Source organism: Carex rostrata, chromosome 1 (genome assembly GCF_964058835.1).
Source record: "Carex rostrata chromosome 1, lpCarRost1.2, whole genome shotgun sequence".
Taxonomy (NCBI): Eukaryota; Viridiplantae; Streptophyta; class Magnoliopsida; order Poales; family Cyperaceae; genus Carex; species Carex rostrata.
The window spans coordinates 13,038,132-13,061,473 of NC_135918.1; the positions used below are offsets into that span (position 1 = coordinate 13,038,132).

Consider the following 23,342-nt stretch of genomic DNA (forward strand, 5'->3'; position numbering starts at 1 on the left):
GAACAGAGTATTTGGAATTTCAACATAAGAACAGAAACCAACTTCATTCAACAGGATAATAAACAAAAGAAAAAAGGAAGGACAATATAAAATTCGTTGAACAGGATAATATAAGAGAAGGGCATGTTTTGGGCCAAATTGGGCTCCTACTTGGACGTTTTAATTTGAAATTTGGGCCAATTGGACTCAAATCCTGAGGTAGGCTCTTTCCTACAAAAATACTGATTTGATGCAATGAACTTGTTAGGCCTCTTGTATTATCAGTTGTTAGGCTGAATGTTTTTTTGGGTTATATGCGGGTTGTATTTTGTACATGCGGATGCTTATTAACTTAATTAGTTATTATAAGATCATTGTCTATCTGATCTTCCTTTTGCTTGTATATGCGCATTGTGTGAACATTAGTTGAACTGAATATATATTTACACAGAACAAAATCAACACTTATCGTCATACAATATCATTAGAAGCGTTGCCAAACATTCTTCTAAAATCTAAGGATAAAGGGAAATAAAGTACCGTCAAAAATAAGTGAGAGACGTTTAAGCGTTCCAATCGGACGTCTACCAAACTGAGCCTACAGCATCAAGGCCCCAGAAATCAAAAGAAGGCAGACTCCAATTTTGGTGGGATGCTTTTGCTCATGAACATAAATGGATGCTAAATCGAATGGTTCTCCTCTATGATTTCTGAATGTGGCAGATCTCGTTCGGAGGAGAAAAAGGATGACCGTCCGATTGGAACCCTCCTAGGACCATAGTAGATCGCAACAGCACGGGCCCGTTATCCTTCCACCGTTGATAGCGAGAGGTATTCGCTGCTCTGTGAAACCAGCCTCACGCGTTCCCCTCTCCTCTAAGATCCACTCAACTAAGGCCTTCGCCTGAGCTGCTTGGATCAACTGCCCAACTTGGAATGGGCGGGCCGACTGAGAGCGGTTGAGATCCGGTCTACAGAGAAGAACCAATCGTTCGAATCATCCAGTGCCTCCGCTTGGATTATAAGCCCACGCTACTGAGCTCGGCGATAGATGGCCTACGCGCTGGTAATATAAATGTTATACTAGTTTTCTGATTTTCCATAGTGGGACTAAGAAATCTGAAACCAGAACAAATCTCCGAACTGTGTAGATTAGATGTGGAATTGCTTCATGCAACCTTTCATATAACATTTAAGAATAAGTTTGATTTCTGATATGTTGAGTGCATCATGTTTGGCTCTCTTACATGGGGCTCTGTGCACTTAAAGAAGATTGTCGATTGATGTTGCAGCTTAGGTGTTTGCTGAAATGCCTCTTATGAAATGTGGCAATATGCTTCCCGGTTTGAACATTTACTGCTTTAATCATGAAGTGGCACGACCCAACAGCATGAGTCTTTGCATGACATTGCTACTCCTCCTAGCCGGTGCTTGTCCTGACAAAACTTGTTTTTCTACTGCTATCATGTACGTACGTATTCTCGGAAACTGGTGGGGATGCTGTAGAAGTCTTGTTGCATGACAAAGCTGTGGTTTCACGAGACAGGGACTGTTACATGGGGGCTAAAAGCAACATACTTTTTTTTTTTTATTGTTAAAATTTTCTAGGATCTCAGTTGTTGAGACAAAATCAAGTCATTTACTCTATGGCATCCTCACAGGTCAAGTATGCTCAGTCTAACTCAACTGAACCCAGATCATATGATTACAAGAGTTGTAATTATAGTTCAATGCAGGACGATCCAACATGGAAATGGACAGCATCAGGGTTTTTTCAGTCAAATCGACTTATTACAGCATGATGGATGGACCTAAAATAACAAGCAATTTAGGCAAAATCTGGATAATAGCGGTGCCTCCAAGGATGAGAGTATTTGCATGGTTTTTGATTCTCAATAAAATTGTGAAGATTAACAGAATATGGTCAATAGATGTTTTATGTGTAAAAATAGTTTGGAGTCATCACATCATTTCTTCAATCAGTGTACTATATATGACAAAAGACTTGTACAGGATGATAGCGGTACGCCTTGAAATAAGGATGCCGACAATTTCAGACCAAGCTAATGAAGATCCAGTTACCATGCTCACTAGTCCGATGTTTGAAAAAGAAGCTAGGGCAATCCTATTAATAACTCAGTTTGTGATATGAAGAGAAAGGTGTTGCAGAACCTTCTGTTAAACCATGAAGGATATCGAAGAATTGGCGGACCAAGTAATTACACAGTGGAGATATAGTTCAATGCCTACATCAAGGAGTTCATAAATTTCTTTTTTTTTCTTGCATACTTTTTCTTTTTTTATGCTCATCTTTTTTTTTTTTCTAAAAACTCAAATGTTTTGGGCATGATCCTTATTTTTCCTCAAAAAAATAAAGAGTTTGTTAATGATCTCAGGAGGTTATTTGTCAGTCAAATTGATTTACATGATACTTCTATTGGAAATAGAAGAATTGTTGTGTGCGCTTCATCTCAAAGCTCAGTAATTGTGTCTATATGTAAGATTTTTATTTATATCATGTTAATTTGCTTTTCTGTGTGTTTAGTAGCAAATGGCAGTTCTTTAACATTTACGAAATTGCTTTAATCATGAACTGATACGACCCAGAAGCATGGATCTTTGCTTGAAGTTTGTATTCCTCCTAGCTGGTACTTATTTTGTATACTGCTACGATGTACTTGTAATTGGAGGGGATGTTGTAGAAACCTTGTTGCATTTCACAAGGCAAGGACTGCTGGAATAGTGACATAATCTTTTTTATTGTTAAAATTATCTAGGATCTCAGTTGTAGAGAGAAAATTGAGTCATTTATTCCATGATATCATCAATGGTGAAGTATGCATTGGTCTAACTCAATTGAACTGAGACCATATAATTACCAGAGTTGTTAATGTTCTCAGGAGAGGGTATCGTCTGCCAAATTAATGCACAAGATATTTCTGTTTGATAAAGAAGAATTCGTGTGCGTGCTTCATCTCAAAGCTCAGTAATTGTGTCTATAGGTAAACTTTATTAATATCATGTTTGCTTTTTGTGTCTTTACACATTAGTAACAAATGTCAGTTATTTAGTGAATTCTGATAGAGATAGGGCTGTACTCTCTAGTAGGTTGTTACGAGTATCTCCAAGCAAAATACATCTACACAGATCTGCTCTTGCAACAGTACAATACCAGTAAGATGTTCTTTGGACTTTTATATTTGTGATTGTTGATTTGAACTTTGTACACATATAGCCTAATTTATGCTTCCCTACGGTACTAATAAAGTTCCAGTATTTAGTAGACTAATCCATGCTTTTCTAATCTGACTTCTGTAAATAGGGTTATCATACTTTTTGACTTTTTCTTGAATCGTCCAAATTGGAGGTCCCAAATTACTAGCAAGTGCTAGTACCAGTACTATCCCGGTACCAGCACAGTACCAGTTATGCCTTTGGGATCTCATCAAGAACAAACTGGCATGCATGCCAAAAAGAAAAGTAATTGAGGGGTTGGGCTAGAAATCTGTCCTTGTGTTAAAGGTGCAAAAGGAATCTAAGATTGTGATCTGAAATTTACTTTGCTAAGATGATTATACATTGTGACAGGTAACAAACCAGCACCATGTAGTAACCTTCGGCTCAAGAAGACTAGCAAATTCTTGAACTTTGTTATTAATTTTTCATAACTTTTCATCTATTGTTTGTTGCATATACAGTATGGATCATGTTGTCAAACAAAATTGTGCAACATGAAAGTGATGATTTCAGAAATCCTGGATTTCAGGTGATGGTAGATGGTATAGACCTAGTTCATGAGCCGGTTTATGAGTCGGTTGATCCAATGATGAATGTGTTGGTTTCAGAATCAATCAACTGACGACAATTGTGAATGTTTACAAGGCCTTATTTGTAAAATTTGCAGCTGGCAACACTCAATATTTCTGCAGCCCAGTACTTGTCCCAACTAATTGTGAATCTACCAGTATTTCCTATCATTTTGTGGGTTTGTTTGTTTGCATCTTGTTAGGTAAGCTGATAGCAGAGGATTGAAATGAAGTTCTCTCTAAATCATTTATTTTCTACTGTCAAAAATATTATAATTTGTGTTGGTACTGTTACAATGAGGTTCTTTTAACAAATGTGTACTTGAGCCCCGAATAATGTGTTAGTACTGTTATAATTTGAGCTCCTAATACGTGTGCATTTGAGGTTCTTTATAATTTTTATTTAATTGCTCTTTGCAACAATTGATGTCTTTTCTGCAGCTATCTCTAATTTGTACTTGGGATATTTAGGTCTTTACATTCTATGAATTCGTATCCTCTGCGTTAACTAAAAAATGAATCTTTTTAGTTAATCCATCTGAACCGTCCAATCAGCTTTAAAATTCGTGTGAATTAAATCCGCACTAATATTGAAGACCCCCCTATGTTTTAGATCAACTTTACAACTTTAAGATTCGTGTAAATTAAGTCTGCACTAATATTGAAGTTTAAGATTCGTGTGAATTAAATCTACACTAATATGTATTAACTAAAAAAAAATGCTTTATTTGCTCTTTTGAGTTAATGCAGACGATGCGGACTCACATTCTATAATATATCCTTTATTCACATTCTAAGAAACTCAAGCCGATCAATAGCTTGGTCATCCATCTAGAAATCTGAATATTTAACAATGTTTAATATTGAAATGGCAGGGGCCGCGCGAACGCGTACCCCCTCAGTAACAAATTACGACGTCCACTCTGCCACTTGGGCAGATGGTAAGCCAGCGCTCCCACAAAGTGCAATGTGGGCCACTGGCCTAGGCCATGAACCTTTTTGATCGTTCATTGACCCCGTCCAGGTAAGTACTTTAAAACGTAGCACCCGCAGCTCATTTTATAGATACTTTGGCGATCCCAACGCTTTTGTTTTTTTCATGTGGGACTAAATTACGGAGTGAGTTATAAGAAACCGGACAGAGCGGCAGAGCGTCGACCGTTCTGGGCTTTTAATTTTTAAACGCTTGTTTGTAACTTTATATCATTGCCATTGGGCCTGATTTTATAGAAGGAAATGGTTTGCTATCTTTTATGAAAATATCTCCATTCTTATATTATGTACGTAGTTGTCCTGATCCGCCAACGGCTGAGATTGGAAGATTAATTTTCGAATTGAATATCAGCCGTTCAATCAAATAATTTGTCTTCTTTTGATTAAATACATATATTTTATGTGTAGAAATCTAAATTTAGTTAAAAACATACTCGTCACATAGACTGCTATATAGTTTGTCACAATCAAAATTGAATGAATGCTAGATCCATTTCCTTATTTCTCTGTTTCCTCCATTTTATCTTTCCTCTTCCTCTATAGTTCCGACTATAAAAATAGAAACAATTGTATCTTTTTTATGGTGTTTGGACTGATCTCGTGTCAGAAGGATATTTTATACTGTTCAAATTCGGACACTTTATATAGTTTGATTTAGCAACTTAGACATATGTAGTAAGAAATAAAATTTTATACTATTGAAAGGAAAGTAAAAATAAAAAATGATAATTTCAGAAAAAGAAAGTTAAAAAAAAATATACAAGTAACAGTAAGTTTTGTATCTTAAAGAGAGAGAAAATTACAGTAAAACTGAGAATTTGTGTATAAGAATTTTGATGTTCCGAAAAGAGTGGACTTTATTTATTTTAGTGTATTAATATTTGTATAGGTTAATCTTTCAGACGTATAATTTCATGTAACCCTATTGAAAATATTTAATTGTTTGTGCTTCCATTCACTCCTCAATTATCTCTTCTAAAAATATTATTTTATCAATTTCAACTCTATTTTTAAGCATATTAAAAATATAAAAATAATTTTGTAAGTAATAGATTATATGAGGGTAACTAATAAGAATAAATCAAATTAAGAATGAGACATCAATTGTTGCTCTACAATCAATCAAGAGGCAACTTAAGCTTATTAATAAAAAATATTAACTATTTCTATTGGTTGAGAATTAAAATAGCATATAATGTTGAACAAATTATAATTACTGGAAGAATAAAGAAACAATCAACACAAGTTAGTTTTCTTCTTTTTTTTAAGGTTCACAAGTTAGATTTTATATTTCTTATCTTCATCTTTATATTTATTTTTATATTAAAATTGTCATGGATTAACATATGAATTTTGTAATAAAAAAGGAGAATTTAAGAGGTAATGGAAGCCTCCATTTGTTTAGTGTGCAGCTTAGTGTTCAAAAAAGAAATAAATAGTTGCCTTGTTTGATTTAAACGGGTCTAAAAAGTTAATTTCTTATTATCACCAGTTTACTCAATCGGACAATTAACGAGCGCTTTGGATGAGATGTGGGCCAAAGGCGATGGCGCATGAATAGCAGATTTTGTGCTGAGGGAAACAATTATATCTTTTCGATCAGGAGAGAAAATAAAAAAATATCCAAAATTTTTATGTAGAGAAATTTTCATTGTTAAAATAATTTTCATTAAGAATTTTATACATAGAAAAAATTCTTGCTTGAATTATTTAATTATAATTTTCTCAATTTTGTTTCTTTACATATTATTTCTCCTCTAAATTGTTTAATGACATGTCTTACTTGTGAAAAATTAGATATTAAATCGCAATTATACTTTAAGAATTTTTTTATGTTATATTTGATCCTTTTTTTTATCATTTGTTGTTGTTTCTTTTATTATTTGGATTTCTATTTATTTTTTTCTATTTGTGTCTTTTATTTTTATTTAAATATATATATTCTTAATTTTGTGTGAATGTCAAACAAAAATGCCTCATCATATTCTATTCAATCTTATAATATGTCTCCGTTGCAACGCACAGGCACGATACTAGTATGAATATATATATATATGATCCAAGTTCAACGGTTAGTACTTTTATTGTGATGTGGTCCCTATGGAGCATCCCACCAAATTTCTTAAAATGTTTTATATTTTAGAAAGAGTGAGTCTATGGTACTATGCATATTACGATTTGTTACCGTGCTACGGCTCTATATTTGAGTTTTCAAATCCTAACGGTCAATCCGAACCGTTCATCTTGTTCTCCATATTAATATGTGTTTGGAGACCAAATTTTATATTTTTTTGAAATTTTTTTACTATTTTTTTAGATTTATTGAAAATCACTGTTTTTGGATGGTCCAGAATTTTCAGATCAAGTGATTTTCTAAATATCTAAAAAAATAGTAAAAATTTTTCAAAAAATGTAAAATTTGATCTCCAAACACATATTAATATGGAGAACAAGATGAACGGTTCGGATCGACCGTTAGGATTTGAAAAATTGAATATAGAGCCGTAGCACGGTCACAACCCGTAATATGCATATTACCATAGACTCACTCTTTTAGAAATGAGCAACATTTTGTTATGAGTGAGTCTATGGTACTATGCATATTACGATTTGTTACCGTGCTACGGCTCTATATTTGAGTTTTTAAATCTTAACGGTCGATCCGAACCGTTCATCTTATTCTCCATATTAATATGTGTTTGGAGACCAAATTTTACATTTTTTGAAATTTTTTTACTATTTTTTTAGATTTATTGAAAATCACTGTTTTTGGATGGTCCAGAATTTTCAGATCAAGTGATTTTCTAAATATCTAAAAAAATAGTAAAATTTTTTCAAAAAATGTAAAATTTGATCTCCAAACACATATTAATATGGAGAAAAAGATGAACGGTTCGGATCGACCGTTAGGATTTGAAAACTCGAATATAAAGCCGTAGCACAGTAACAACCCGTGATATGCATAGTACCATAGACTCACTCTTTTGTTATTACCATTTACCACTTATCATGGATGTTTTCTTTGGAAATATATTTTTAAAAAAACTAGTTCAATAAAATTGATAATTACATAATATTATTTAAATTTATTATCCATAAATTACACTGTGGCTAAGAGAAACAACAAATTCAAAAATAAGTTAAATTGTTCATTATGAAATTTAAAATTTTACAACAGTTGGAATATTGATTTATACTTAACACAAAAATAAGTTATGACCGACAGTAAATATAGATCCTCTTATAATACTAAATAACTTAATTCGCAAAAGCAACACTTATAAAAAAGATTACATTGTACAGGTAGTTAAGAAAAAACAATTCTAGAATCAACAAATAGCCGGACTATTCAATTACCGAATCGCCAAAATATTGAAATACCAATTAACAGATCTAAAATTTAAGATGAACGATATTTATGCTGTTTATAAGTTATATATGAATTTTCATCACTTGTTGGTACGATTGTGTCCCAAAATGAACAAGACAAAAAGACAAGAAATGAGATAAACAATCATGCAGCATGCATTTGTGGTGGAAGTAAACATGCAAATAATGTTTGCACCAAGATTTGTTAGGAATAACAAACAAAATGCACGGTACAACGAAATTAAGCTTATGTGTTGTTCGCTGATTGGGTTGGAGTGACGCGGGACCCATACCTGCCTAGCTTGTATGGAGTGGGAGCCCACTATTATATTCCCTATTAATATCCAAAGTTCAAAAATATTTTGATTAGAAAAAAAAAAAGAGCAATTAAGGAAATGAGAAATGATAAAAAAGAATTCACAATAATACTCTGTGAAAAATGAAATTCTCTAAAATCGTTTCAAAGTCCTGGATTGCAAGTATAAGACATTGGTGGAAATTGATGATAACCTCACTACAGCAGATCAAAACATCAGCGACTGGTTTCGTCGATTGCTGATACCACAATCGGTCTCTGATAACCAAATCGGTTGCTAATAGCCCGATCGTTGAAGCATGAGAAAAATAAAGTTTAAATCAAAATTTAAATTTTATTTCGTGTATTTAACTTTAATTTTTTTTTTACATATTCTTGTTTCATTTTGTATAGCGTTTGACAACACTGTTATTATGTTATTGTTGTCACTTTAATTGTCCCGTGAAATACTTTTTCATAAGTTATATAAATATTATACTAGGTATGTAATTTTCACTTTGGAACTAATATTAAATTTTTTTAAACCAGATCTATGTGTCTTAAAAGACATATGTGGGTTCAAATTGATAGATCTCGTCCTGATAAATATCTAATCCAATTCATTTCAACTTCCTTCTATAGATGCATTCGGATTCAATGATTCTTTTTTCTTGAAACAAATTTTGTAAGTATTAGAAATCAGATATATTGTTGAAGAATAGAGTAAATTAGAAGGACTAAATTGTAAAATAAAGAGGAGGGTAAAATTGTAATTTAGAATAGTTAGAAATGAACCGTTAGAATGTCAACGGTACAAAATAGAAAGGAAGGTATATATATACCCATGTATATGCTTTAGACAATATACAAGAAAAAATCAGATAAAATACAAATTCTCTCATCTCTCTGTTTTTATAGAAATTAACATGGTATCAGAGCAAGATATCTAATTCCGTCTCAATTCCGAAAATAACAAACTACAAGACTGCAGCTAACGAAGAACTGCAGCACCATCAAGGCTCAAAACACTGAGTCAGATCATACCAGAAAAAACTCTTTCTCAGACCAATACCAGAGAAAAACACCAAAAATATCTGTCCTTATCAGTTCAGTGCTTCAAAGCCACCAAACACTGTTCAGTATAGCTGAAACAGTCTTCCAAAAAAAAAGGGGGGGACAGAAACAGAAAACTGGTTTCAACTAATACCAGTAAAATCAACTGAAAAATCAAGACAAAAAAAAAAACAAAAAAAAAACAGATTCAGTCAAAAACAGAAAACCCCCTCAAAACTCGAAGGAGAACAAATGCTCAACAGGAACAGGAACAGGAACCCTAACCCTAGGCCGGAGACGAGTGGAGCCTCCACCACCATTCGATGCGCCAACTGTAAAAAGGAGGGGCACGAGCGGATACAGTGCTGGTTCCTCCACCCATCTCTACGGTCAAAGAAGAAGGGGAGCGGAAGAGGAGATCGAAAGGGGGAGAACATAATAGATCGAACCAAAGAGAGGGATGGCGGTGATAGTTTAGAAGAAAGAAGAGAGATAGCGACACACTCAGTAAAGAGGATAAATACTCAGGAGCTACTCCCTCCATTTTCTTCAGAAATGGAGGAATCCATTTGTGGCGTTCCAGAAGGGTCAAACTCAACCAATTTTTTCGGAGCTGCTACATCCGTGATCAAATCAGAAATATCCAAACTTATTTCTTCACTCAACGGGCTTCTAAACAAGCCCAACCCAGGTTCCTTTAATTTAGAAAACTCATTAGAAGTCCAAAGTGAAGAATGTAGCCTAGGTCCAAACCAAATGAGATATGTAATACCAAATAGAAGGATAAATAAAAGCCCAGATATATCTGAAACCAAAAATGGTGAAATAAAACCAATAAAATGTACAAATTTAGGCAATTTAAATAAGGAATACTCCAAAAATAATTTAGATTGGATCTTGGACTCCGGTGCAACCGACCATATGACCGGAAATAAAGATTTATTACATAATTATAAAATAGAAAAAGGTCAAGAATTTGTCTATGTTGCAAATGGTGAAAAAATGAAAATTTGTGGTTATGGCTCAATTATTGTTTTCTCAAAAGAAATTAAAAATGTCTTGCATGTAAAAAATTGCACCGCCAATTTATTATCTATTGGTAAACTTTCAAAAGAATTAAATTGTGAAATTATTTTTTCACCTCAAAATGTATTTTTTCAAGATATAGTATCCAAGAGGATGATTGGTGAAGGTGTTTTCAAAAATAAATTATATTTTTTGTATAGCCGAAAATATAATTTCAACACTAAAGTGCAAGACATGGGACACTTATGGCATAAAAGAATTGGGCATCCTTCCGATAGAACTTTAAAATGTATTTTTGATTTTTCTAATTTAGATTGTAGTAATTGTGAAGTATGCAAACTAGCTAAACACACAAGACTTCATTTTGCAAACTCAAATTCTAAGAGTAATCATATATTTGAACTTGTTCATTCCGATGTTTGGGGACCCGCTCCCGTAAACTCTTATAATGATTTCAAATATTTTGTTACATTTATAGACGATTTTTCACGACTAACATACTTATATTTATTAAAAAATAAAAGTGAGGTTTTTTCTCATTTCCAAGATTTTTCAAATTTAATTGAAAATCAATACAATACTAGAATTAAAATTCTTAGAACCGATAATGGAACGGAATTTGTAAATCAAAATCTTTCAAATTTTTTGAAGCAAAAGGGAATCATACATCAAACAACTTGTGTTTATACTCCACAACAAAATGGAATTTCCGAAAGGAAAAATCGTCATTTACTTGAAATGACAAGAGCACTTATGTTTCAAACCAATGTTCCAAAAATCTATTGGTCGGATGCCGTCCTCACCGCAACTTATTTGATAAATAGGTTACCAAGTGTCGTTTTAAAAAATAAAAGTCCATTAGAAATTATTTACCAAAGAAAAATAATTTTTAACCACCTAAGAGTTTTTGGATGTACATGTTATTAGTGTATGAATAAAACCCGTTAAGGGTATACCCGCCCGTACCCGCCCGTACCCGCCGGCTAGGGTACCCGTGCCCGAGCCCGGGTATGGGTCGGGTACTCGGGTATGCGGGTACGGGCAAAAATCGGACCGGACCCGTTATTTTGGACCAATACCCGACCATACCCTACCCGAGTTTACCCGTACCCGACTAAACCCGTACCCGAGTACCCGTACCCGTATACCCGAGTTACTGTTCATCCCATTTCAAAATTCAAAAATTCTGATTTTTTCCCCCCCAAACCAACAAAAAAAACCAGAAAAAAAGGAAAAAACCAGAAAAAAACCAGAAAAAAACCAAAAAAAAAAAAAAAAACAAAAAAACCAGAAAAAAAAACAGCAAAAAAATAAAAATAAAATAAATACCCGTGCCCGCCCTACCCGTACCCGTACCCGCCTTACCCGTCAAGGGTACACGGGTAAGGGTATAGGGCGGGTAGGGTATGGTTTTTGAAAACTATACCCGCCATACCCGTACCCGAATACCCTTCTACCCGAGTATACCCGTACCCGAGTTGTACCCGTACCCGAGTCGGGTATACCCGGGGTACCCGTACCCGCCCGAGTATTAGAACACTACATGTTATGTACACCAAAATAAAAGAGATAAATTAGATCATACTTCTATAAAAGCTATTTTTCTAGGATATTCATCTCAAAAAAAGGTTATAAATGCTATGATCCTTTAGATAAAAAACTTTATATTTCTAGAGATGTAATTTTTTTTGAAAATGAGCCATATTTTAAAAATAAAGATGAGATTGATAATCAAATTATCACAAATGACTTTGTCATTCCCATGTCTACTAATCAAATTATTGAGCAAAGAATTGTAGGAAATGACGAAGAAGAAGTAGAAGAAGAAGAAGAAGGAGAAGGAGAGGAAGAAAATAATAATACTCCTCAAAGTGGAGCCGGAGAGGAAGAAAATGAAATTATTGAAGGCGAAAATATTGAAGAACAACCTAGAAGGAGGTCAACTCGTCATAGACAACCATCAACAAGGTTACGAGATTTCGTAACATATAAGGTTCAATATCCTATTGAAAATTTTATTTCATATAAAAATATTTCAAAAACCCACCGTGCATTTCTTAGTTCAATTTCTAAAATGGAAGAACCAAGAAATTTTGAGGAAGCCATTAACCAACCGGTGTGGTATAAGGCTATGGAAGAAGAACTTCAAGCCTTAGAAAAAAATGACACATGGACCATTGTACCATTACCAAAAAATAAAAAACCCGTTGGATGCAAATGGGTTTATAAAATAAAATATCAAAGCGATGGATCCATAGAACGGTATAAGGCCCGGCTAGTTGCCAAAGGGTATACCCAAACATATGGTATTGATTACCAAGAGACCTTTGCTCCGGTAGCAAAGATGAATACCATTAGAATCTTGCTTTCAATAGCGGTAAATAATGGGTGGAATTTATACCAAATGGATGTTAAAAACGCATTCCTTCAAGGAACACTTGAGGAAGAGGTTTATATGACTCTACCACCGGGTCATGTAAAAGAAAAAAATACTAACCTTGTTTGTAGGTTAAACAAGTCAATTTATGGACTTAAACAATCACCAAGAGCGTGGTATGGAAAACCCTCTCAATATTTAATTTCTCTCGGTTTTAAAATAAGTCAATCCGATACATCACTATTTTCAAAACATGAAAATAATGATACAACCATTGTTCTTGTGTATGTTGATGACATAATTATTACCGGAAATAATTATGAAAAAATTGACAATGTTAAAAAACATCTAAAAGAAAATTTTGAAATAAAAGACCTTGGTAGACTTAAATATTTTTTAGGAATTGAAATAGCTCATTCTATCAAGGGATTATTTATCTCACAAAGAAAATATACTATTGACCTTCTAAAAGAAACGGGAAAATTAGGGTCCAAACCGGTTTCAACACCCATAGATAGTAATTGTAAATTAAATTCCGAAGATGGAGAACCGTTGGAAAACATCAATCAATTCCAACGGCTTGTAGGTAAATTAATTTATCTAACAGTAACTAGGCCGGATATATCATTTGCGGTAAGCCAAATTAGCAAATTTATGCACGCACCAAGAAAACCTCATTTAGATGCAATAGATAGAATTTTGAGATACTTAAAGAAATCACCCGGAAAGGGTGTATTGATGAAAAATAATAAATCTAATGATGTGTGTGGCTATTCCGATGCAAATTGGGCCGGGAGCTTTGATAGAAAATCAACAACCGGCTATTGCACATTTGTAGGCGGAAACTTAGTCACATGGAAAAGCAAGAAGCAAAATGTCGTGGCACGATCAAGTGCGGAAGCGGAATATCGTGCCATGGCATCCACCGCGAGTGAACTCACGTGGATCAAACAATTACTTGAAGAATTGAACTTCAAAATTGATAAACCAATGAAGATGTTTTGCGATAACAATGCGGCAAGGCACATTACTTCAAATGCCGTATTTCATGAAAGAACAAAGCATATTGAAATTGATTGTCATTTCATAAGAGAAAAGGTACAAGCAAAAGAGATTGAAACCCCTTACGTAAAGAGTCAAGACCAATTAGCCGATATCTTCACTAAGGGACTAATTCCAAAAGCATTCGAAGAAATAACACGCAAGCTAGGATTAATCGACATTTATAATCCTAGCTTGAGGGGGAGTGTTGAAGAATAGAGTAAATTAGAAGGACTAAATTGTAAAATAAAGAGGAGGGTAAAATTGTAATTTAGAATAGTTAGAAATGAACCGTTAGAATGTCAACGGTACAAAATAGAAAGGAAGGTATATATATACCCATGTATATGCTTTAGACAATATACAAGAAAAAATAAGATAAAATACAAATTCTCTCATCTCTCTGTTTTTATAGAAATTAACATATATATTATAGAATTTTATCTAAGTTTGTTTATATCATGAGATCTAATTTAATAAAAAAAATACTTCAATATTCAAAAAATGCACTGTACAAATAATTCGCAGCTTAAATTTCAAATAATATGATTTGTTAATTTTTTTTATAAGCAAATGAATAATCCTTAGTCAATGGTTAAGTGTTTTTTTATTGTGATGTGCAAATAAAATTATATGCTCAACAACTGTAAGAGGACTTTTAATTATTTTTTATTTAGTCCGAAATATTGAAGTTTTTCTAAATAGCGCGTTATTGCGTTGTTATAACAACACTATAGTGTACTATAGCCTTACAAAATAAATTTAGACAAAATATATAGTATTTAAATAGTATTTCAGACCATAAAAACTATAATACTATTGGCGCTATAGTACACTATAGCTGTATATGGACATAACACTATTTTATAATTGTACCACATAAACACTATTTAAACATTTAATATTTTCCATTTGAATCGTATCTAAAAAAGCAAATCAAATTTAGACAAAATTCTATACTCTTGTAACAATGCAAGCGGCAACTTAGTCACTGTCAAGTCTTTAAAGTCTTTAAAAAAAAAAAAAGCAAGCGGCAAGCGGATGATGCAATCCCTATATTTTAATTCCGGACTAAATGCATGATAACATAGGACTATTTTCTTGGGACAAAATGAATCAAACACAGACCACGCAGCAAGATAGTTAAAAAGAAAGTTGATAATTACATTTTTTTTTTTTGCATGGGTTTCGTGCAATGTTTCTGATCCTACATTGATTCCATAATTTTCACTTTAACAAAAATAAATTAAAATAGAGGAGGGTTCCAATGCCTCATTTTTTTTTATACCTCATCATACCTCATATTTTATATCTTCATTTTCTTCATATTAAAAGTCTAAATTGTCAATCCGAACCGTTCAACATGATATCCATACTAAAATATGATTAGGGATGAAATTTTATATTTTTTGGAATTTTTTTGCTATTTATTAAGATGGGTAGAAAATCACTGTTTTTTGAACGGTTCAAAAACAGTGATTTTGTACCTATCTTAAAAAATAGCAAAAAAATTCCAAAAAATATAAAATTTCATCTCCATGCATATTTTAGTATAAATATTTTGTTGAACGGTTCGGATCGACAATTTGGACTTTGAAAACTAAAATATAAAATATGTGGTATGACGAGGTATGAAAAAAATGAGGCATTGAAACCCTCCTCATAAATTATATATATTTTTTTTGTAGAAAAAACTGTTGGGTTTTGACTGTTCAAACTCATTGATTAATTATGTTGGGGTTTTGACTGTTCAAACCCATTGATTAATCATGTTGGGGTTTTGACTGTTCAAACCCATTTATATGCTTAAGGTGCGGAAAGAGTAAAACAAAACTTTTACATCTACCTTAAGCTAAGGATTAAATGAATCAAGAAGATTCGTTTAATCCTATTTACAGATCTACTCCATAATTGATTTTCTAAAACATTAAATGATTAATATAACATGTTTATACCTTGTTTCCAAATCACAGTTGGAATGCAGACCGAGCGAGTAGAGCCTCACCAGGGAAGGAATCGACTCGGAGTATCACACGTGTGATACCTCTATTAGTTATCCACCAGGACTAACTAGAGAGCGGTTTATTTCTTTTGCCAGAAATACTATAAACTGCGGTATTCTGCAAAAACACTATTCACTGAAAAATTCGTTTCAATCAGATTTGCTAATTAAACCAAATCTGAAATACCGCGAAAATTCGGTAAAACACTATTCACCAATCGAAAAACCGTAAAATAGAGAAAGAGAGAAATCCAATTAACGAAGTAATCAGATTAACACGTGAATTAGTGTTTTTTATCTTTCACCTATGCCCCTCTATTTATAGGCAAATGAGGAGGTTCACCAAAAGACCGAAATACCCCCGTACTTGACAAAATTACATTTTTGCCATTTTGGATGTGGCATTCAAATTTGATTTTGCAACTTCATATTGGTTAGATTAGTTTAATGGATTCTAAACCCATTAACCCAAAGGAATAGTAAATAGTAACTATCCAATATCAAATATGTATAATTGTCATGTACAATTATATTCGTTTACGGTTTTCGTTTGGTAATTTTTATACAACATGTCAAACACGTTTATAAACAAACCTGTGTTTCTGTTTGTCATTCTAAATGACATACAATTAATTATAATTAATTATACCAAGTATAACTAATTATAACTATTAGTTTTTGCTTTGTCATTTTTAACATGACAAATATAATTTAATTATAACACGTATAATTAATTATAACCATCTTAATATTGATCATAACCAATTTATAATCAATCACAATAAGATTCTCCGATTAACTCCTATATGGTGTGACCCAATAGGATCTGTGTTATGTTGGTAAATAGAATTAAAACTGTTTTAACTTCTATAATCATAGGAGGCATCTGGCAGTATACACTATGACCATCCAATTACACAGATGATGATGTACTGTACAATATCACGATCCAGTAAACAATTTACTTGTGTCTGTTCTTTTGTCTCATAGCTATCAGATCAGTTTCAAGGTAGATGTGTGTCATCCTTGCTAACTGTATCTTTTCTTGATCTTGAGTAGATTATCAAATATAATTACTCTTGTAATTATACCGCATGCAGATAATCTAACTCTACCAAGGGGCCCAGTGATGCTATAGCTCGTATAGAGATACGAGGGACAAATAGTATTCTTGGCAGACTATCACTTCCTCAGCTAAGCTATACGTATGGAAATGCTACCGTTATGACTGCTTTTTACGGACAACGTTAGATAACACTCACACATACATATTTCTTAGTGGGAACGATAAATACCTCATACTGTAGAACTTGACACTGAATGAAAACATAAATGACACGAACACAATTCTATTTAATGTTTCATTCGGGGTCTGTCAAATACCATGTTCCTAGAACATGTATCCATGTGATTAAAATGACATCTCGTGTCAGGTGGTTTGTAAAACTTAACCATCTTTTAATCCACATGCTAACCTTATCGCGATAATTAGTGTTCCTGCTAATTACCTTGGTCAGTGACTTTTAAGAGTATATATTATCTATATTATGGAGTTTCACAATTTCAGTCATGAACTCGAAATGATCCATAATTTCAATAATACTTAAGGCAACAAAATGATATATAAATAAACATTCAATTCATGAACAAAGCTTTATGATAATTTATCGTATTATTGACTTCTAGATTATTACAAACTAACAAAAACTTCAAGTTATATGACTATAATTTGACAATTAATTCCTAATGTTTATATTAAAGTTTAATTTGATCGCTTTCACATCTTGGGAAATTATTGGTTGGTATTTTGAACGAACATTAATTATCTGATAAACTTGTGTCATTTTTTATACAAAAGTTGTGATAATCAGTGATGTTTTCAAATTTTTGTTGGTAGGCGACAATATTTAGTTAAATGTCACACTGTATTGTACTATTTTTTTCATTTTACACGGGGTTTATTTCATGCAAAAAAAAAAAAAAAAGACCACAAAGCTATTTTTTCATGATTTAATGCAAAAAACGGTATTGCGCAATTTCTTTAGAGTGAGTCTATGGTACTATGTATATCACGGGTTGGTCTGTGCTACAGCTCAATATTCGAGTTTTCAAAATTTTAATGGTCGATCCGAACAGTTCATCTTGTTCTCCATATTAATATGTGTTTGGAGACCAAATTTTATATTTTTTGAAATTTTTTTACTATATTTTTAGATATTTAGAAAATCACTTGATCTGAAAATTCTGGACCATCCAAAAACAGTGATTTTCAATCAATCTAAAAAAATAGTAAAAAAATTTCAAAAAATGTAAAATTTGGTCTCCAAACACATATTAATATGGAGAACAAGATGAACGGTTTGGATCGACCGTTAGAATTTTGAAAAGTCAAATATTGAGCCGTATTATGGGCCAAATCGTAATATGCATAGTACCATAGACTCACTCATTTCTTTATTTTAAATGGTGGTGATTTCATGCAAAAAAACATAATTCTTAGTGAAAGATTACTTGTTTTATGTTTAATATGTTTTAATTTTCTGAGTGAAAGAAATGTGTGTATTTAACTAATATTTTTCACATTTTAGGTGGAATTTCAAACAATTCGAATGATGTACATGTTTATTTCACTTGCAAAAATTTTATGGGATTTTGGCGGAAATCAAAAGTAACGAACATAATTCTAAACATATTTTAGCTAAAAAAATATTCATTTTTATTATCGGCAAAAGAGATTTAGTTCAGTTTAATAATTGTTGAAATTGTTTATGTTTCAATTTGTTTAGAATTTGTGTAATGTTTATTACATAGAAAACAAAATCAAGAATATATGACACACACAAGCAGCGGCAAAAATATTTTTTCGAAAGAAATTTTGGGAAAAAAAGAAGATAAAGATTTGCTTCATGTTGCCAAACCAAATAATTGGATAATTATGGATTTGGCTATGGTGCTACGGCTCAATACTCGAGTTTTCAAAATCCTAACGGTCGATACGAACCGTTCATCTTGTTCTCCATATTAATATGTATTTGGAGACCAAATTTTATATTTTTTGGAAATTTTTTACTATTTTTTTTAGATTTATTGAAAATCGTTGTTTTTCAAACAAATCTGAACCATAAAAAACAGTGATATTCAATAAAAATAAAAAATAGCAAAAAATTTCCAAAAAATGTAAAATTTGGTCTCCAAACACATATTAATATGGAGAACAAAATGAACGGTTTGGATCGACCGTTAGGATTTTAAAAACTCGAATATTGAGCCGTAGCACCATAGCCAAATCCGGATAATTATTGCATAAATTTGAAAGAATTAGAGTAGATATCCAACTGAAGTATACTTGTATAAAAAAAAAAAAAACTTATCATAAAAAAAAATATTGCATGGTTGTTTTATCCTATTCTGATTAATATCATATTATCTTTGAAGATGAGATTATTAAGTAGCTGTGCAATTATACTTTTATCTCATTTATTTTTAAAAATTAGTAAAAAGCTTGGCCGACATCAGTTGTATTAATAATGATAAAAAAAAGTTTATACGACATTTCATGAAAAAAATAATTATAATTCTACTTCTCCGGGTACGCTTAATTGAGGTGTATAAATAATATGTTTTATAAAAGGAAATATTAGTGATGAATTGTGCTTCGTATTTCTGCATCATTAATTAACATCCACATTGTTTTCGTTATTGTGATGATAGTTAATGTGCTGTTAACTACAAATTATCTAATTAAAAGTTAAAACCATACGATCTAAATTCTAGACCACACCTCAATTTTTCAGTAAATTTTTTATTATATTATATGCACTTTTCATCAACAGCGCCAACACTGTTAAGCGCAGTTGTTTTAGCACTACTGCACCACCTATTTCTATATGGAGAAAGAGTTCGAATCTACCATGGTAGCCACTACCAAATTATCAAAAAAAAAAAAAAGGTTTGAATCTCAGTTAGAGATCAGGTGCTTCGAGATTCTCTTGCTACAATTAAAAAATGCCGAATTTTTTATTAATATCCAAATTTTATATTAAATTTAAAAAAATATCTGAATCGGTTCGTTTTTTCGAAATCTACCCATTATGGAAATTTTTTTTTCCGGAATTAAACTCTATTTCCGGAAAAAAAATTTCCGGAAACTTGGTTCTAACTCCGGAAATTTTTTTTTCGGATTTAGAATTTTTTTTTTTTGTTGAATCCGGAAATTTTTTTTTCGGAGTTAGGATTTTTTTTTTTTTTTAAAACAGAAATTTTTTTTTTGTATTAAAATATTAGAAATATTGAATATATTTATTTGAAAATAGATAGAATACAATATAATTTGATTTATTATAAAGATTGCAACAAATAACCCGGATCAATATTTTTCAGATCGGATTTTTCGTGGCTGTAAGAAAAATTAATATATTTCTTTATGTGTTATTGGAAAAAAATAAAAATAATTAGATTCTGAGTTATTGATCCCGGTTCAAAAGTCACTTCTAGGTAATCCAGAAAATATTGTGACCTTTCTAGTACATTTAATTTACAAAAAGTTGTATCTATTTTGAGAATTCTTTTTGAAAAACAATAATTAAATAAATTAAAGTTTTTGATTTTTTTCAAAAATAGATACAACTTTTTATAAATTAAATGTACTAGAAGGATCACAATATTTTCTAAATTACCTAGAAGTGACTTTTGAACCGGGATCAATAACTCAGAATCTAATTATTTTTATTTTTTTCCAGTAACACATAAAGAAATATATTAATTTTTCTTACAGCCGCGAAAAATCCGATCTGAAAAATATTGATCCGGGTTATTTGTTGCAGTCTTTCTAATAAATCAAATTATATTGTATTCTATCTATTTTCAAAGAAATATATTCAATATTTCTAATATTTTAATACAAAAAAAATAAAAAATAAAATTTCTGTTTTAAAAAAAAAAAAAAAAAAAATCCTAACTCCAGAAATTTTTTTTCCGGATTTAGAAAAAAAAAAAAATCCTAAATCCGGAAATTTTTTTTCCGGAGTTAGAACCAAGTTTCCGGAAATAGAGTTTAATTCCGGAAAAAAAATTTCCGGAATGGATAGATTTCGAAAAAACCAACCGATTCGGATATTTTTTTAAATTTAATATAAAATTTGGATATTAATAAAAAATTCGTTAAAAAATGTATGCCATTGAATAGTTGTTAGAACTGTGCTAGAATTGCTTTTAATGTATACTTCTATATTGACACATGTATGTGTTTACCTTGATCTGCATGATGCTTGTGTACATAATAATGTAATAAATTGAGTAGAATTAGAATGTTTTTAAGCTCACCAAAGACTTGTTGAGTTTAATTTTAAAACCTATGGAATTGATTTCAAATAATAAATTAATATTGGAGCGTTGCAGCCGAAAAATACAGTTAAATTACATTTGGACTTATTGAGGCCTAACAAATGAGGACATTTGATAATTAAAAGAAATAATTCATTTATCCCCACTTTTATATTAACATTTTCTTTTTTCATGGGACATTTAATAATTATTACAAGAAACTATACTTATCATCCACTCTTAATAATCAATATTTATCTCCTCAAAAGACGACCACAAGAAAACATAGATAAAACCATTAGGCAAACAAATGCCGATACAAACCCAAACAAATAAGCATAATTAGGCAAACGGATCCTGATAGCAAAGTTCTTAAGAAACCAAATATCTTTTTCTAAATCTAAGGATAAAGTTGCCCCACTTCACAACTTCTGTGAAGATTTTGAAAAAAAAATCTAAGGATAAAGGGAAATAAAATACTCTTCAAAAGAAGAGAAATTTTTTTTTGTTGATTACACACTCCAACACGAATGCCTCAGAAATGAAAGAAGGCTGACTCCATTTTTGGTGATTTGACTTTTGCTCGTGAATCCAACGGATGCTAAATCGAATGCTTCTCCTGTATTGTGTGTGTTACTGAACGGGGGCAGATCTCGTGTGGAGAATAGCGGATCCAAAACAGGCAAAAGGATGACCGTCCGATTGGAACCCTCCTAAGACCATAGCGGATCGCAACAGCACGGGCCCGTTATCCTTCCACCGTTGAGAGCGAGAGGTTTTCGCTGCTCTGTGAAACCAGCCTCACGCATTCCCCCCTCCTCTAAGATCCACTCAACTCAGGCCTTCGCCTAAGCTGCTTGGATCAACTGCCCAACTTGGAACGGGCGGACCGACTGAGAGCGGATGAGATCCGGTCTACGGAAGTGAACCAATCGTTCGAATCATCCTGCCTCCGCTTGGATTACAAGCCCACGCTACTGAGCTCGGCGATCGATGTACTTCGCGGAGACTTTATAAATGCTTTAGTAATCTTATAATTTTCCATAGTGGGACAAAATTATCTCAAACCGGACACATCTTCAAACCTGTGTAGATTAGATGTGGAATTGCTTCATGCAACCTTTCATATAGCATATGAAAATGAGTTCAATTCTGGATTTTTCCTTCATGCAACCTTATCATGGGGCTCTGTGCACTGAAGCGGATTGCCTTTTTGTGTTGCAGCTTAGGTGTTTGTTGAAATGCCTCAAATGGAATGTTCTCCCAATTTGAACATTTACAAATTCATGAGTCTTTGCCTGGCATTGGTATACCTCCTTGCTGGTGCTTGTCCTTGGGGACTCGTTTTGTATGCTGCTATGGTGTACATGTAGTTTGAGGGGATGTTGTAGAAACCCTGTTGCATGTCAAGCTGTGGGATCTCAGGTATAAAGAGAAAATCAAGTCAATCATTCCATGGCATCCTCACTGGTCAAGTATGCTCGGTCTAACTCTTTTGAACCGAGACCATATGATTACCAGAGTTGTTAATGTTCTCAGGAGATGTTATCATCGGTCAAATTGATGCACAAGATGCTTCTGTTGGAAATGGAAAAAATTGTTGTGCAATCTTCATCTCAAAGCTCAGTAATTGTATCCATACGTAAGCTTTCATATCATATTATCATGTTTTCGCCTCTCTCTCTCTCTGTAGTAGCAAATGCCAGTTATTTAATGATGAAGAAATTTTATACAATTCCTGGTCAGATAGCCACATTAGTGAACTCTAATGGAGACAGGACTGTAATTAAATTCTTTATTGATTCTTTTCACATCAGATTTTGTTTGTTAATATTTTTCTCCAACTGAATTGTTTACAATAATTAGTCTATTGTATCTGTAATGTTTACTGGAGACAACAGTGCCACCGCTAACTTTGCTCAACATCAGGTGCATGAAATAAATAGTCATTAGATATGGTTGTACCATAGTCCCTGTACTATGAATTGTACCTACTGAGATATAGTATCACCCTATCCAGTATTTATTGCAAAGTAACTACATTCAGGCCCTTTGCTGATACTAAAATTCGTACATGGT

The 23,342-nt window shown here is 32.4% G+C and overlaps 1 long non-coding RNA gene and 1 other non-coding gene across 3 annotated transcripts; one reads left to right on the plus strand and one right to left on the minus strand.

Annotated features, from left to right (window-relative positions):
* The first annotated feature begins 617 nt into the window (after nt 1-617).
* LOC144559362 (uncharacterized) lies at nt 618-23,342 on the plus strand. Of its 2 annotated transcripts, none has more exons than XR_013513122.1 (2): nt 618-1,045; nt 22,488-23,342. It is a non-coding gene; the product is annotated as an uncharacterized LOC144559362 (long non-coding RNA). The 2 variants fall into 2 exon arrangements; XR_013513121.1 differs by lacking the exon at nt 618-1,045 and adding an exon at nt 21,953-22,258.
* Nucleotides 4,658-4,817, minus strand: LOC144566691 (U1 spliceosomal RNA). The gene has a single exon (XR_013515265.1). It is a non-coding gene; the product is annotated as a U1 spliceosomal RNA (small nuclear RNA).